At 40.2% G+C, this 14431-nt stretch overlaps 1 protein-coding gene across 1 annotated transcript in view; it reads left to right on the top strand.

Moving 5' to 3' along the window:
* The window catches only part of LOC126161269 (brain-specific angiogenesis inhibitor 1-associated protein 2), a 667893-nt gene that overhangs the window by 319865 nt on the left and 333597 nt on the right, over window positions 1-14431 (top strand). The window lies entirely within an intron of this gene.

The raw sequence follows: 14431 nt of genomic DNA, 5'->3' as shown, positions 1-14431 counted from the left end.
TTCGACCATCATCGGTTATTTTACTCCCTAAATAGCAAAACTCCTTTACTACTTTAAGTGTCTCATTTCCTAATCTAATTCCCTCAGCATCACCCGACTTAATTTGACTACATTCCATTATCCCCGTTTTGCTTTTGTTGATGTTCATCTTATATCCTCCTTTCAAGACACTGTCCATTCCGTTCAACTGCTCTTTCAAGTCCTTTGCTGTCTCTGACAGAATTACAATGTCATCAGCGAACCTCAAAGTTTTTATTTCTTCTCCATGGATTTTAAGACCTACTCCGAATTTTTCTTTTGTTTCCTTTACTGCTTGCTCAATCTACAGATTGAATAACATCGGGGAGAGGCTACAACCCTGTCTTACTCCATTCCCAACCACTGCTTCCCTTTCATGTCCCTCGACTCTTATAACTGCCATCTGGTTTCTGTACAAATTGTAAATAGCCTTTCGCTCCCTGTGTTTTACCCCTGCCACCTTCAGAATTTGAAAGAGAGTATTCCAGTCAACATTGTCAAAAGCTTTCTCTAAGTCTACAAATGCTAGAAACGTAGGTTTGCCTTTTCTTAATCTTTCTTCCAAGATAAGTCGTAAGGTCAGTATTGCCTCACGTGTTCCAACATTTCTACGGAATCCGAACTGATCTTCCCCGAGGTCGGCTTCTACCAGTTTTTCCATTCGTCTGTAAAGAATTCGCGTTAGTATTTTGCAGCTGTGACTTATTAAACTGATAGTTCGGTAACTTTCACATCTGTCAACACCTGCTTTCTTTGGGATTGGAATTATTATATTCTTCTTAAAGTCTGAGGGTATTTCGCCTGTCTCATACATCGTGCTCACCAGATGGTAGAGTTTTGTCATGACTGGCTCTCCTGAGGCCATCAGTAGTTCTAATGGAATGTTGTCTACTCCCGGGGCCTTGTTTTGACTCAGGTCTTTCAGTGCTCTGTCAAACTCTTCAAGCAGTATCTTATCTCCCATTTCATCTTCATCTACATCCTCTTCCATTTCCATAATATTGTCCTCAAGTACATCGCCCTTGTATAAACCCTCTATATACTCCTTCCACCTTTCTGCTTTCCCTTCTTTGCTTAGAACTGGGTTGCCATCTGAGCTCTTGATATTCATACAAGTGGTTCTCTTCTCTCCAAAGGTCTCTTTAATTTTCCTGCAGGCAGTATCTATCTTACCCCTAGTGAGACAAGCCTCTACATCCTTACATTTGTCCTCTAGCCATCCCTGCTTAGCCATTTTGCACTTCCTGTCGATTTCATTTTTGAGACGTTTATATTCCTTTTTGCCTGCTTCATTTACTGCATTTTTATATTTTCTCCTTTCATCAATTAAATTCAATATTTCTTCTGTTACCCAAGGATTTCTATTAGCCCGTGTCTTTTTACCTACTTGATCGTCTGCTGCCTTCACCAATTCATCCCTCAGAGCTACCCATTCTTCTTCTACTGTATTTCTTTCCCCCATTCCTGTCAATTGTTCCCTAATGCTCTCCCTGAAACTCTCTACAACCTCTGGTTCTTTCAGTTTATCCAGGTCCCATGTCCTTGAATTCCCACCTTTTTGCAGTTTCTTCAGTTTCAATCTGCAGTTCATAACCAATAGATTGTGGTCAGAATCTACATCTGCCCCAGGAAATGTCTTACAATTTAAAACCTGGTTCCTAAATCTCTGTCTTACCATTATATAATCTATCTGAAACCTGTCAGAATTAACGTTATATGCACAAATTATGGTAAGTCTTAAGGTGGTTACTGCGAATCTCTATGTAAGCATTGTAACGTCATTTCTTCTTCAGGTCTCATTCTTCTGATGATCTTATGTGGCCTCATACGAATTGCTCTCTTATGCCAACCCTTTCCTCTCAAAGTGGTATTACCACCCGATGCCCTCAATTTTTTGTGGGATGTATTGCAGTCTTTGTCTTCCCCTAGAGTTTTCACCTTTGCAACTCCGTCGATTTCCAGAAAAGTTACTCCCTGAAATTTTAACTTATCGTCGTGCCCCTTCTTCTTGTCAGTGTTTTCCGTATGTTCCTTTCTTCGTCGAGAACACGGAGAGCCTCGCCTTTCCTCATCTTATCAGTCCACCCAATTTTCAATGTAATCATGTAGCACCACATATCAAACACTAGGGTAGCCGAGAGCGCTATTGCACTGCTTCCTGTTCTCGGGTGGGCGCGCCAGCCCTAAATTGAATCCGCCCAGCGGATTAACGACGAGGGCCGGTGTGCTGACCAGCCTGGATGTGGTTTTTAGGCGGTTTTCCACATCCCGCTAGGTGAATATCGGTCTGGTCCCAACGTTCCGCTTCAGTTACACGGCTCGCCGACATCTGAACATATTCGCACTCTTCCATGGATTATACTAGACGCAGACAGTTTGGGTCCACTAAGTCCTTCCCGGGGGGTACGAGGTGGCGACAGGAAGAAAAGAAAGCATGCCACATCCGATTAACCAGCAGACCCAGCAAGTCGGGATAAATGTTTGGAAAGACAGAGATATATATCAGCACATATCATCTGCTTATATTCTCTTCTTTCCCGGTTTTCCCATATTCAAAGATTCACTGCCATAGAGTGCTGTGCTTTAAACGTACATTCTAAAAAAAATCGTCACAAATTAAGGCTAATATTTGACACTAGTAGCCTCCTTTTGCTCAGAAATGTCATCTTTCCCAGTGCCAGTCTGCCTATCATGACTCCCTTGCTTCGTATCTCACTTGTTACTTTGGTTTCAAGGTATCCTAATTCCTTGTGATCCTGTGTGTAGTATCAACAGTTCAAATGGTTCAAATGGCTCTGAGCACTATGGGACTTAACATCTATGGTCATCAGTCCCCTAGAACTCAGAACTACTTAAACCTAACTAACCTAAGGACATCACACAACACCCAGCCATCACGAGTATCAACAGTGTTGATGCAAAGTTTATCGCAAATCTTCTTTCTGCTACAACACCATCCTTTCGCCTGCCTGTGGTTTAATCTCAGTCCACTGTGTGTGTTCACTAGACTTTTCATTACATTCGACAGAATCAGTTACTATTCACTTTCTTTGCGTATAACCGTGTCATCAGCGAATCTTAATACTGATGTCCCGTCCCCCGAATTTTTATCCCACTCTTGAACTTATTCTTTATTTCCGTATTTCTTGTTCTAGGTATAGATTGAACAGTAGGGGCGAAAGACTGCATCCCTGTCTTACACTCTTTATAATGTGAAAAATTCTTAATCTTTCATTCGTATTGTTCCTTTTTGGTTCATGTATATACTGAATATTACCTGTTTTTCCTATAGCTTACTCCTGATTTCGCAGCTATTGATATGACACCATTTAAATCGTCGACACCTTTTCATAGGTGGACAAAAGCTATGAACGACTCTTGAGTTTTCTTAAGCCTTGCTTCCGTCATCAAACGCAACGCCAAACCACGTCTGTGGTGCCGTTACTTTCCATAAATTCAAAGTGATCGTCAGCTAACGGATCCTCGATTTACTTTTCCATTCCACTGTGTATTATTCTTATTAGCGACTTGATGCATGAATTGTTAAGCTTGTTTGAGATATTTCTCGCACTTATCTACCCTTGTCATCTTCGGGAGAATTCTTGTTTATTATACAGGTGTAACAACGTTTCCTGCAGTACTTTTCATGCCCGATTTCCTGCAGTATGAATATTACACGTACGTGGACGAATACTGATTGGAAATCTTCTCCCAGACTGTATGAGTCCGTCTTCTCAAATTTTTCTGTGGAAATAGTTGCCGAGAAATTAGACCAACAGCTTGGAAGTTAAACCACCCCATTTGTGGAAATAAGCATCTATCCGCATTGATACATTTCTATTATGAACTTTTGTCCTTTTCAACTTTTTGTGTGCTATGCTGTTTGTTATACAGTTGTAACAACTTTTGCTGCAGTACTTTTCATGCCTGATTTTCTACAGTATGAATATTACACGCACGTGGACGAATACTGATTGGAAATCTTCTCCCAGACTGTATGAGTCCGTCTTCTCAAATTTTTTAGTGAAAATATTTGCCGAGCAATTAGACCAACAGCTTGGAAGTTAAACCACCCAATTTGTGGAAATAAGCATCTATCCACAGTGATACATTTCTATTATGAACTTTTGTCCTTTTCAACTTTTTGAGTGCTATGCTGTTTTTTCTTTTTTTGTCATTAGTCTTCTGACTGGTTTGATGCGGCCCGCCACGAATTCCTCTCCTGTTCTAACCTCTTCATCTCAGAGTAGCACTTGCAATCTACGTCCTCAATTATTTGCTGGATGTATTCCAATCTCTGTCTTCCTCTACAGTTTTTGCCGTCTACAGTTCCCTCTAGTACCATGGAAGCCGTTCCATGATGTCTTAACAGGCGTCCTATCATCCTGTACCTTCTCCTTATCAGTGTTTTCCACATATTCCTTTCCTTCCGATTCTGCGCAGACCTCCTCATTCCTTACCTTATCAGTCCACCTAATTTTCAACATTCGTCTGTAGCACCACATCACAAACGCTTAGATTTTCTACTGTTCCGGGTTTCCCACAGTCAACTGTTTCACTGCCATGCAATGCTGTACTTCAGACGTACATTCTCTGAAATTTCTTCCTCAAATGAAGGCTGATGTTTGATATCAGTACACTTCTCTTGGCCAGAAATGCCTTTTTTGCCATAGCGAGTCTGCCTTTGATGTCCTCCTTGCTCCGCCCGTCATTGGTTATTTTACTGCCTAGGTAGCAGAATTCCTTAACTTCATTGACTTCATAACCATCAATCCTGATGTTAGGTTTCTCGCTGTTCCCTTTTCTACTACAATTCGTTACCTTCGTCTTTCTTCGATTTACTCTCAGTCCATACTCTGTACTCATTAGACTGTTCATTCGGTTCGGCAGCTCACCTAATTCTTCTTCACATTCACTTAGGATAGTAATGTCATCCTTTGAATTTTTATTTCACTCCTGAACATTTCTTTTATTTCCAACATTGCTTCCTCGACGTACATACTGAACAGTAGGTGCGAAAGGTTACATCCTTGTCTTACACCATTTTTAATACAAGCAGTTCTTTCTTGGTCACCCACTCTCATTATTCCCTCTTGATTGTTGTATAAATTGCACGTGGCCCGTCTCTCTCAATAGCTTACCCTACCTTTTTCAGAATTTCGAAAATCCTGCACCATTTTACACTATCGAACGTTTTTTCCAGGTTGACAAATCCTATGAACGTGTCTTGATTTTCTTTAGTGTTGCTTCCATTATTAAGCGAAACGTGAAATTGCCTCTCTCATGCCTTTACCTTTCCGAAAACCAAACTAATTTTTATATAGCGCATCCTTAATTTTCTTTTCCATTCTTCTGTATATTATTCTCGTCAGCAACTTGTATGCATGAGCTGTTAAGCTGATTGTGTGATAATTCTCGCACTTGTCACCTCTTGCAGTCTTCGGAATTGCGTGGATGATGCTTTTCCGAAAGTCAGATGGTATGTCACCAGAGTCATACATTCTATACAACAATGTGAATAGTCGTTTTGTTGCCACTTCCCCCAATGATTTTACAAATTGTGATGGAATGTTATCTCTCCCTAGTGCTTTATTTGATCTTAACTCCTCCAAAGCTCTGTTAAATTCTGGTTCTAGTACTGAATCCCCTATCACTTCCAAATCTACTCCTGTTTCTTCTTCTATCACATCAGTAAAATCTTCCCCCTCATAGAGGCTTTCAATGCATTTCCATGAATAACGTAGATATCAGCCTGGACGCGTCGCAGACGATTGTCTGCTAAATTTCGATGTAACTCTACCACCGTCTTCATGGTAACCACTTTTTTGTTAGGAAACGTTATTAGTTTACAAATGCGTGTCTCACAAGTTATGCCCATTCAATACCTCATACATCCGGAAATTTGACCTGAAACTACTCAGTTGGTGAGTGGTGCTAAACGTCGCAAATTACGCCAAACAATAAAGATGATATTAATTCAGATAAATACCAATACGGACAACTTAAATTTGAACCACGCAGATAAAATGTTGTAGGGAAAGCGAAATAGAGACTGCCTTTTTTTGGCGGAACACCTAGAACATGCGCCGACCGCGGTGGTCTAGCGGTTCTGGCGCTGCAGTCCGGAACCGCGGGACTGCTACGGTCGCAGGTTCGAATCCTGCCTCGGGCATGGGTGTGTGTGGTGTCCTTAGGTTAGTTAGGTTTAAGTAGTTCTAAGTTCTAGGGGACTTATGACCTAAGATGTTGAGTCCCATAGTGCTCAGAGCCATTTGAACCATTTGAACCTAGAACATGCAACGGGTCTTCTTACGTAACTGCTTGCACCAATCTCGTCCATCCTCTTCTGGCGTATTGCTGCTGGATAGGGGATTCATGCTAGATAGGGTAGACAGAGGACATCGGAAAACTTCAAAGAACGGCAGCTCGTCTTGTATTATTGCGAAATAGGGGAGGCAATACCAATCTGGAGTGTCTGAAATATGGTGGTGACAAAATTGTGAAACTGATAACACAGCTCTTCAACAAAATGATACATGGAGAAACAATACCCAACGAGATGAAGCTAGGTTACATTAATACAATATTTAAGAAAGGGGATCGCAAAATTTGTTCAAACTATCGAGGAATTTGTGTTACAAACACATTAATGAGAATTTTTGCGAAAGTAATTAAAAACAAACTGGAAAAAAATTTAGAACCCAAGAAGAACAATGTGGGAGATCATGTGTAGACCATATTTTCACATTACGACAGATTTTGGAGAAACATAGGGAAAAATCAAAAAGTATAGGATTAATTTTCATAGATCTAGAAAAAGCGTATGATACTGTTCCAAGAAAATTACTTTCGAGAGCACTACATATGGCAAACATAAACTCTTCCTTGATTAAAATAATACAACAGATGTATAAAGATAACATTTGCCAAGTGAAAGTTGGTAATAAACTTTCACAGAAATTTAGAACAAGCAAAGGCCTTTTACAGGGCTGTCCCATGTCACCATCATTATTTAAAATCTATATAGATATTAGCCTTAGAACATGGTCTCGCAAATGTAACAGTATGGGATTAGAAATAAGAGATGGAGTTTACCTGCATCATTTATTGTTTGCTGATGATCAAGTAGTCGTAGCACAAGATGGGGAGGATGCTAACTATATGTGCAATCAACTAGCAGTAGCATACAAAACTTGGGGTTTGAAGGTTAATTACCAAAAAACAGAATACTTGACTAATGATTCAGATGAGCTATACATTGAAGGAAAGAAAATCAAAAAGATAAACACTTTTGTTATTTGGGATCCATTTTAGAAATCGAGGGAAAATCAGAGTCAGAAATCAATAAAAGAATTAGTAGCGGACGGAGGGTCATTGGGATGCTTAACTCAGTCTTATGGAGCAGGAATGTAATGAGCAGAACTAAAAAATTAATATACAAATCCATATTAGAGAGTGTGGTTCTGTATGGAACGGAGACCTGGACAATTAACATGAAGAACATTAAAAAATTACAAGCTCTAGAGATGAACTTTTGGAGAAGATCGGCAAGAATCTCCAGGAAAGAAAAGATAAGGAACACCGAAGTAATAAGGAGAATGGAAATAAAAGAAAGAATATATGACGTAATGGATAGGAAGAAATTACAGTGGTACGGGCATGTACGACGAATGGAGGAAGCCAGAATACCAAAATTGATACTGGAGTGGGAACCGGAGGGGAGAAGAAGAAGACGACGACCTGTGACCACCTGGCTCCAAAATGTACAGCACACAGTGAGGAGAATGGGCGCAGAGGAAGAGGACACGCAAGATCGAAACACCTGGAGAAATATTTTGAGAGTATAGTTTAAGAACTTTTATTGTTTGTATTGTAATTTCCAAGTAAATTATTATGTTGGAGATAAGCCTCTGTAATGTGTAAAATCTCAAAATAATAACAATAAAAATAATAGGGGAGAGTGTGCGCTGGATATGATACGAGAGTTATGGTGGCAATAATTTAAACAAAAGTGTTTTTTTAACTAAACAAACGCTGTTTTCAGTCTTGTTTCACAGTGTTTGTTTATTTAATTTACAATGTTTCACCAAGAACACACAGTTGATTCAATTAAAGTGTTTTTATTTATTTATTATAATTTTGGTTTTTTTTTTTTTTTTTTTTTTTTTTTTTTTTTTTTTTTTTTTTTTTTTTTTTGCGGTCAAATATGTTCACGGAACTTCAATCGCTAACTGTCTTCTTCGAATTTGAAAATATTTCGTTGACTACCACCTCCACAGGGAGCAATGACTATTGTAATATGGAAAGATGTAGGTACTCATTTTCGCCATGTGGTGTTCGATAGTGGAACGAATGAAAAATAAAGTGCTTCTGTGAATCTTGTACCACAAGTCTGAATTGCAGAGTAGTGATGTAGATATAGATGTTTAGTGATCTCGAAGGTCTGTATTATCATTACATTTAGGGCTCGGGATACCTTGTAGAGTTTGATGACCCACGCACTGAGACAGGCATTTTTCCTGTGTGGAGAGAACCCTTTGATCTGACTCCTAGTTTGCAACTTCTGTATTAATGTAGCAGTTTACAAACGAAAACAACCATTTTATTGGTCGTATGTACCATAGGGATACAAAAATAAGCGAGTAAACTCACAAACCTAGTTTAATTGTGCGTAGAGTATTTGTTTCCACCAGTACTTTGTTGTTCTAACCAGTGTGATGGAAATGTAATTGTGAATATTGTCTCTTCTACTGTATGATATGGCAAGAACGTCTCGTGAAGATGGTTTGCCTTACATTACATGCTATGATAATGGAATCTCCATCGGCTGATATCATAGTTATTCTAAACACAGTTTACGAATTGGGAAACATCTAACAAGAACTAATCCACCGTGTGTCGGTCTAAAGAGATTACTCCCACTAAGTGGTTCGTTGTGTTTGGAAACGATGTACCCTGTGTTACTGTGGCGAACGACAAGCCATACTTGCTCCGTGTAGAATGTAAAGCCATAAAGCTCCCCCTACTTCCTGAGAAATCCACTTAATAGGTTGGAAAACGCAGTGACAGATGACTGCGAACGCTGCACGCGACGGCAGTGCGGGGGTCACATAGTCCCCTCTCTGAAGGACAAAAAAAAAAAAAAAAAAGAGAGAGGTTCGACTTGTGTGATTACGTACTTTAAATGGAGAGCAATAGATTAGTGGTGCAGGCTGGTGCATATGGTGAAGTTCTGTAAACGTAAGATGTTGGTATACTTGAAAGAGGAATAAATATAAGAGAGCAAATATAATTTCGTCCTGTAAGCATACATGAAAGACTGAAACATGGATTCCGGTTGTCTCTGGTTTTTGTATGCAGGAGTTACATTTGACGATGACGTTTGAATATTTTAAAAGGGGCTCAAGATATTCATATAAAGTCTTCAGCAAATTGTATTTAGCAAATCAGTTTTTTAAACTCATTGTACTCACTGTTGATTTTTATCTATTGAGAAACAGGAGCAATAAGGTATTGTTTGTTTTTACTTTAATGGGATGAAATATTTGTTTTCGAGGCATTTGACACGTCTTGAAAAGACACTCCTTGTTGTTTTCGGTGAAATGTTTCGCGAAACAGTAACTCAATGAGGTAAATACACGGTAGATGTTTACCGACACGCGTTAGTCTTAATTTCATGACATTAGTTTCCTTTTGCTGGAAGGAAGGAGAATTAGAATTCAAGGTCTCGTTGAAGCTGGTGTTTTGAGTTAACGGACCATAACACGATGTTTTTTTGGGATGGTGTACGAGGAAGTATACAGGACCCCAGGATTTATCTGTCAATATACTGATTCGTCACATACTGGCCACGAGCTCTTTAGTTTGTAGGTTGTTCCTGGAATATATCAGGGTCCTCTGAAAATGAAATAAAGAAATACAACCGGTAAAAATAAGTTTAGAAAGGTGTATGATCTTCATTACTTACACGGCGCACAGCACCCGCGCTCCAGAAGCGTAAAGGGAGTCGTCGTTTCATTAAAGTTGTAAGATGGTCGGCCAAAATAATTCTGGGGACAGGTCACCTCTATTGCGACTCCGTAATTTGTGTATGGCACATGATGTATAAAATTTCTCGATGGCCACACCACGCCTAATTTGTGTCAAGCTATCGAAGATAATCAACACCTTTCGTCATCTTCTGAATACGAAAATGATTATCTTCGATAATTTGAGCTATAACTCAGACTTGACGCGGTATGAACACAGAGAAAATTTTACTCAAGAATTTCGCCACAAAAAGCTGTCGATATTGTGTCATATAATGTCTGTTCTTTATATAAGTTACTTCAATAAAAGTTGAAGATTGACTAACACGATGTGTGGGAGACATGGCACGAGGAACGTCTTTTTCAGCTGAGAACCTTCAATAATGATCGCCACCACAAAGGGAAGTGGCGCCATCTTAAAATCAACGACGTCGTGGCAACGTACGCCCGTGATTTCCCTAAATGGTACTCTTCAAACTTATCGTTGCTCTTCGTTCCTATAATGATTTCCTTAGTTCCTGACCGACCGCTGTGGCCGAGAGGTTCTAGGCACTTCAGTCCGGAACCGCGCTGCTGCTACGGTCGCAGATTCGAATCCTGCCTGGGACGTGGATGTGTGTGATGTCCTTAGGTTAAGTTAGGTTTAAGTAGTTCTAAGTCTTGGGGACTTACGATATCAGATGTTAAGTCCCATAGTGCTTAGAGCCATTCGAACCATCTTAGTTTCTTAAATGTGTCATCGACGTGTAAATTAAATGCTGTAGAATTTCAGCAGTCAAAATAGTACTGTACTACTTAGCGAACGCAATGGCAGAGTGGTTAAAACACTGGACTCGCATTAAGGAAAAGCAGAGTTGACATTCACCTTTGCCAATCTAGATAAAGTTTTCTGTCGTTTTCTTACCATAGCCTAATATCAATGCCGGGTTGGTTTCTTTAAAACGTACGTACTTTGCATCTTTCCCATTTTTTGTCCTATTCGAGACCGGTCATCATCTCTGGCGGGACGTTTAACCTTAATCTACCTAGTTTTTCGTCCCTCCTTTTCTTTGTTACGGAGATAATAACGTTTTGGAACTGTTGACCATAGGAATGGTGGACATGTAGCTCAATTTCTGCATCAGGATTGTCTTTGGAACTATAAAGGTGCCGGCCGATGTGGCCGAGCGGTTCTAGGCGCTTCAGTCTGGAACCGCGCGACTGCTACGGTCGCAGGTTCGAATCCTGCCTCGGGCATGGATGTGTGTGATGTCCTTAGGTTAGTTAGGTTTAAGTAGTTCTAAGTTCTAGGGGACTGATGGCGTTAGATGTTAAGTCCCATTTGAACCATTTGAACATATAAAGGTATACCCTCTGGGTAGAACATCCGAACATAAAACCGTTCGCTTACTTCTCATTTAGAAGTTTAAAATACTGACACAGAGGAGCAGCAGTTATAAGAATTATATATCTATCCTTGTAGTCTTCCCAGCCTCCCACGGGAATGCAGTACATCAGTTTTCAAAATTCCTACTGTGTACGAGGCTATGGCTTTGTATTTTCCAGTTGACGTCTTAAACCAGCATGGCAGAATTGTGTATATTTCAGTTTACTTTGTGGATTCGTGCACCGCTAGCGTCAGCAACTCTGGTTGTTCGGAAGCGGCTTTGCTGTACACGTGTAGATGATTGGGAACATTGTCGGATGAAATTCAGCCTGCAGTATTCTTATCGAGCTATTGGATACGTAAATATTTTGGTCCCGGCCAGTTTCTAAATCTACAAACCATTTGAAGTGAACGTTTACGTCAATACAAAACCAAAGAACCGAATTAAATTATGGTTCGTAAAGACAAGCGGGACAGTTCTACTTTTCGGTAGTAGTGCAGTCGGTATTTAGTGTTAGGATTTAGCAGGTCTGTAGTCCCAGAGCACCGCAATTAGGACCGTGTCTCCCCGTTTAAACACAGGTAATAAATTAAAGTGACCCGAGCCTCCCCACTCTGCTTAGACCAGACTTCCTGTGGCGCTCTGACGGATTCTGTCGGATTACGGATTGTTTACACAGCAGCCGTTCACTGTTTTAATCTGGAGTCTAGTCCTGGATTTCCGCTATAAATTGCTCAACTAATTCCCCGCTGCAGCTCACGGAACTGGGGCGAAGCTGGAAATTGCCCAACTGGTTTGCAGAACTGCCGTTCGTAAACCGCGGATCTTTCCAGAACGTTCTTGGATGCAAAATATCAGCACATTTCGTATCTATGGGATTTTCGACAACCATTACAATTTTTCGTGAGAGACCAGGTGAATTTCATCATTTCTCACACTTGGTGTGACTACATAATCCATACATTCGTACGTATCACAAAAATGTATGTATGTATGTGTGTATGTTCCACATCTCCTCCTGAACCAATGGGCCGATTTCAACCAAACTTAATACACACATGCCTTACCGTCAGGCAGCAATCGAGGCGAAGTTAACACCACATACCTATCATAATTCAGGAGATAGGACGGCATAAACAAGATCCGTGAAACACTGTCTCATGATGAATGGCGTTTAAATTTATTAACTCTGTGGTACTATATTCGCAATGAATTTCTCAAACAGTATCCAAATATGCCGTTAAATGTAGCAAAATTTTTTTATCATCGTACCATACATAATTGAGGAGATATGACGTCATAAACATTGAGATGGGTGAAAAATTGCCTCATCGTGCATGACGTAGATTTATTACTTCTTTGCTTCTGTATTCGCAGAGTATTTCACAGACAGTATCCACATATACCTCTGGATTTACCTATCATTGTACGACATATAGTTAAAATATATGACTTGCTAATCCTTGGGATGCGTGAAAAAATGCCGCACCACATATGTTTTAATACATTTGTTCTTCACTACTAAGACACTCCAACTTTCGTTCCAGAGTGGGAAAATATTTTGTTGGTGCCCACCTACACAGCAAGAAGTGACCATCATAATAAAATAAGAGACATCAGAGCTTGCACCGAAACATTTAAGTGTTCGTTATTCCGGCGCGCTGTTAGAGAACGGAACGGTAGAGGAATACTTTCAATGTGGTTCGATGAACCCTCTGCCAGGCACGTAATTGTGTATTACAGAGTAATCACTTAGATGTAGTTGTAGATACATTCGTGAGAATGACGTAGGATACATCTACGCCTCATCAAAGAATTCAAAGGGTGCAGGTCGAACACAGAAAGAACGTAGATCTAGAAACCATCGATATAACAGTTGTAAATTGTCGTAGCTGTGTAGCAAAAGTACTAGAGCTCCAAGCGCTAAAAGAAAGCACTGATGATCAAATCGTTGTAGGCACTGGAAGCTGGCTAAAGCCGGAGAATCTCTTGAGAAGATCCTGCTGCAACGCAAAACGCTTTCTTTTTTTAATGGCTACTACCCCAATTCGCGTATCATATTCGTGGTACTCTCTCCCCTATTTCGCGATCATCAGTCAACAATAATAGATTTTTCATCCGACTGATATTCATTCAAGTTAACCTGTCATGTGTACCATATCTCTACATGCAAACACATATAGTCGGGTAGCTGCATGAGATCTGTTGTAAGCGTTTTGGTTTTGGTTTAAATCCTGAATACTTTCTCCCGCCTTTAATTAATCCGTTGCGCAATGAGAAACATTTCTACACTAAAAATTTTAAAAGCAAACTCAGTCTGCGTTTATTCAGACGTGGGTCGGACTCTTTGCAACGGGGTAATCTTTCAGGCCATTAAAAATCAGGAGCGTAGTCTATTACGAAATTAAGTGTTGAAGTACAAAGCAGTGCAAGGTTTTTAAACGGACACCTTCGCAACACTCCGTACGGTGTCTTGTGCAATATAGATGTAGCTGCAGCCGTATATTGATTAAATATAGCGTTTAACAAATATAGTACATTAATTAAAAAACTGACATTTGCACCAAATGAAAGATTAATGAGTTAATAAGCAGTGTCTAACGTTCCGTCGACGAAGAGATCGAATTGGAAAACCTTGCAGGAAATCGGCCTTATAATTCTTTTCAAAGGACTTCCAGCACATCTGTATTCGTGACTCACAGAAACCATGGAAAACCTTAATTTTGGTGGCAGAACGCAATTCAATAGAAATGAGGAGTCGGAGAAGTAAGTATTCGATCCTGAGTGATTTTAAGAGCAATAAGAAGAGATGCGGGAGTTTTTTTTTTCAAAGACACTGTAAACTCACAGAACTTGAACTGATAGCCGGCCGCGGTGGCCGTGCGGTTCTGGCGCTGCAGTCCGGAACCGCGGGACTGCTACGGTCGCAGGTTCGAATCCTGCCTCGGGCATGGGTGTGTGTGATGTCGTTAGGTTAGTTAGATTTAAGTCGTTCTAAGTTCTAGGGGACTTATGACC

The sequence above is a fragment of the Schistocerca cancellata genome, chromosome 2 (assembly GCF_023864275.1).
Source record: "Schistocerca cancellata isolate TAMUIC-IGC-003103 chromosome 2, iqSchCanc2.1, whole genome shotgun sequence".
NCBI lineage: Eukaryota > Metazoa > Arthropoda > Insecta > Orthoptera > Acrididae > Schistocerca > Schistocerca cancellata.
This window is presented reverse-complemented; position numbering and strand designations above follow the sequence as displayed.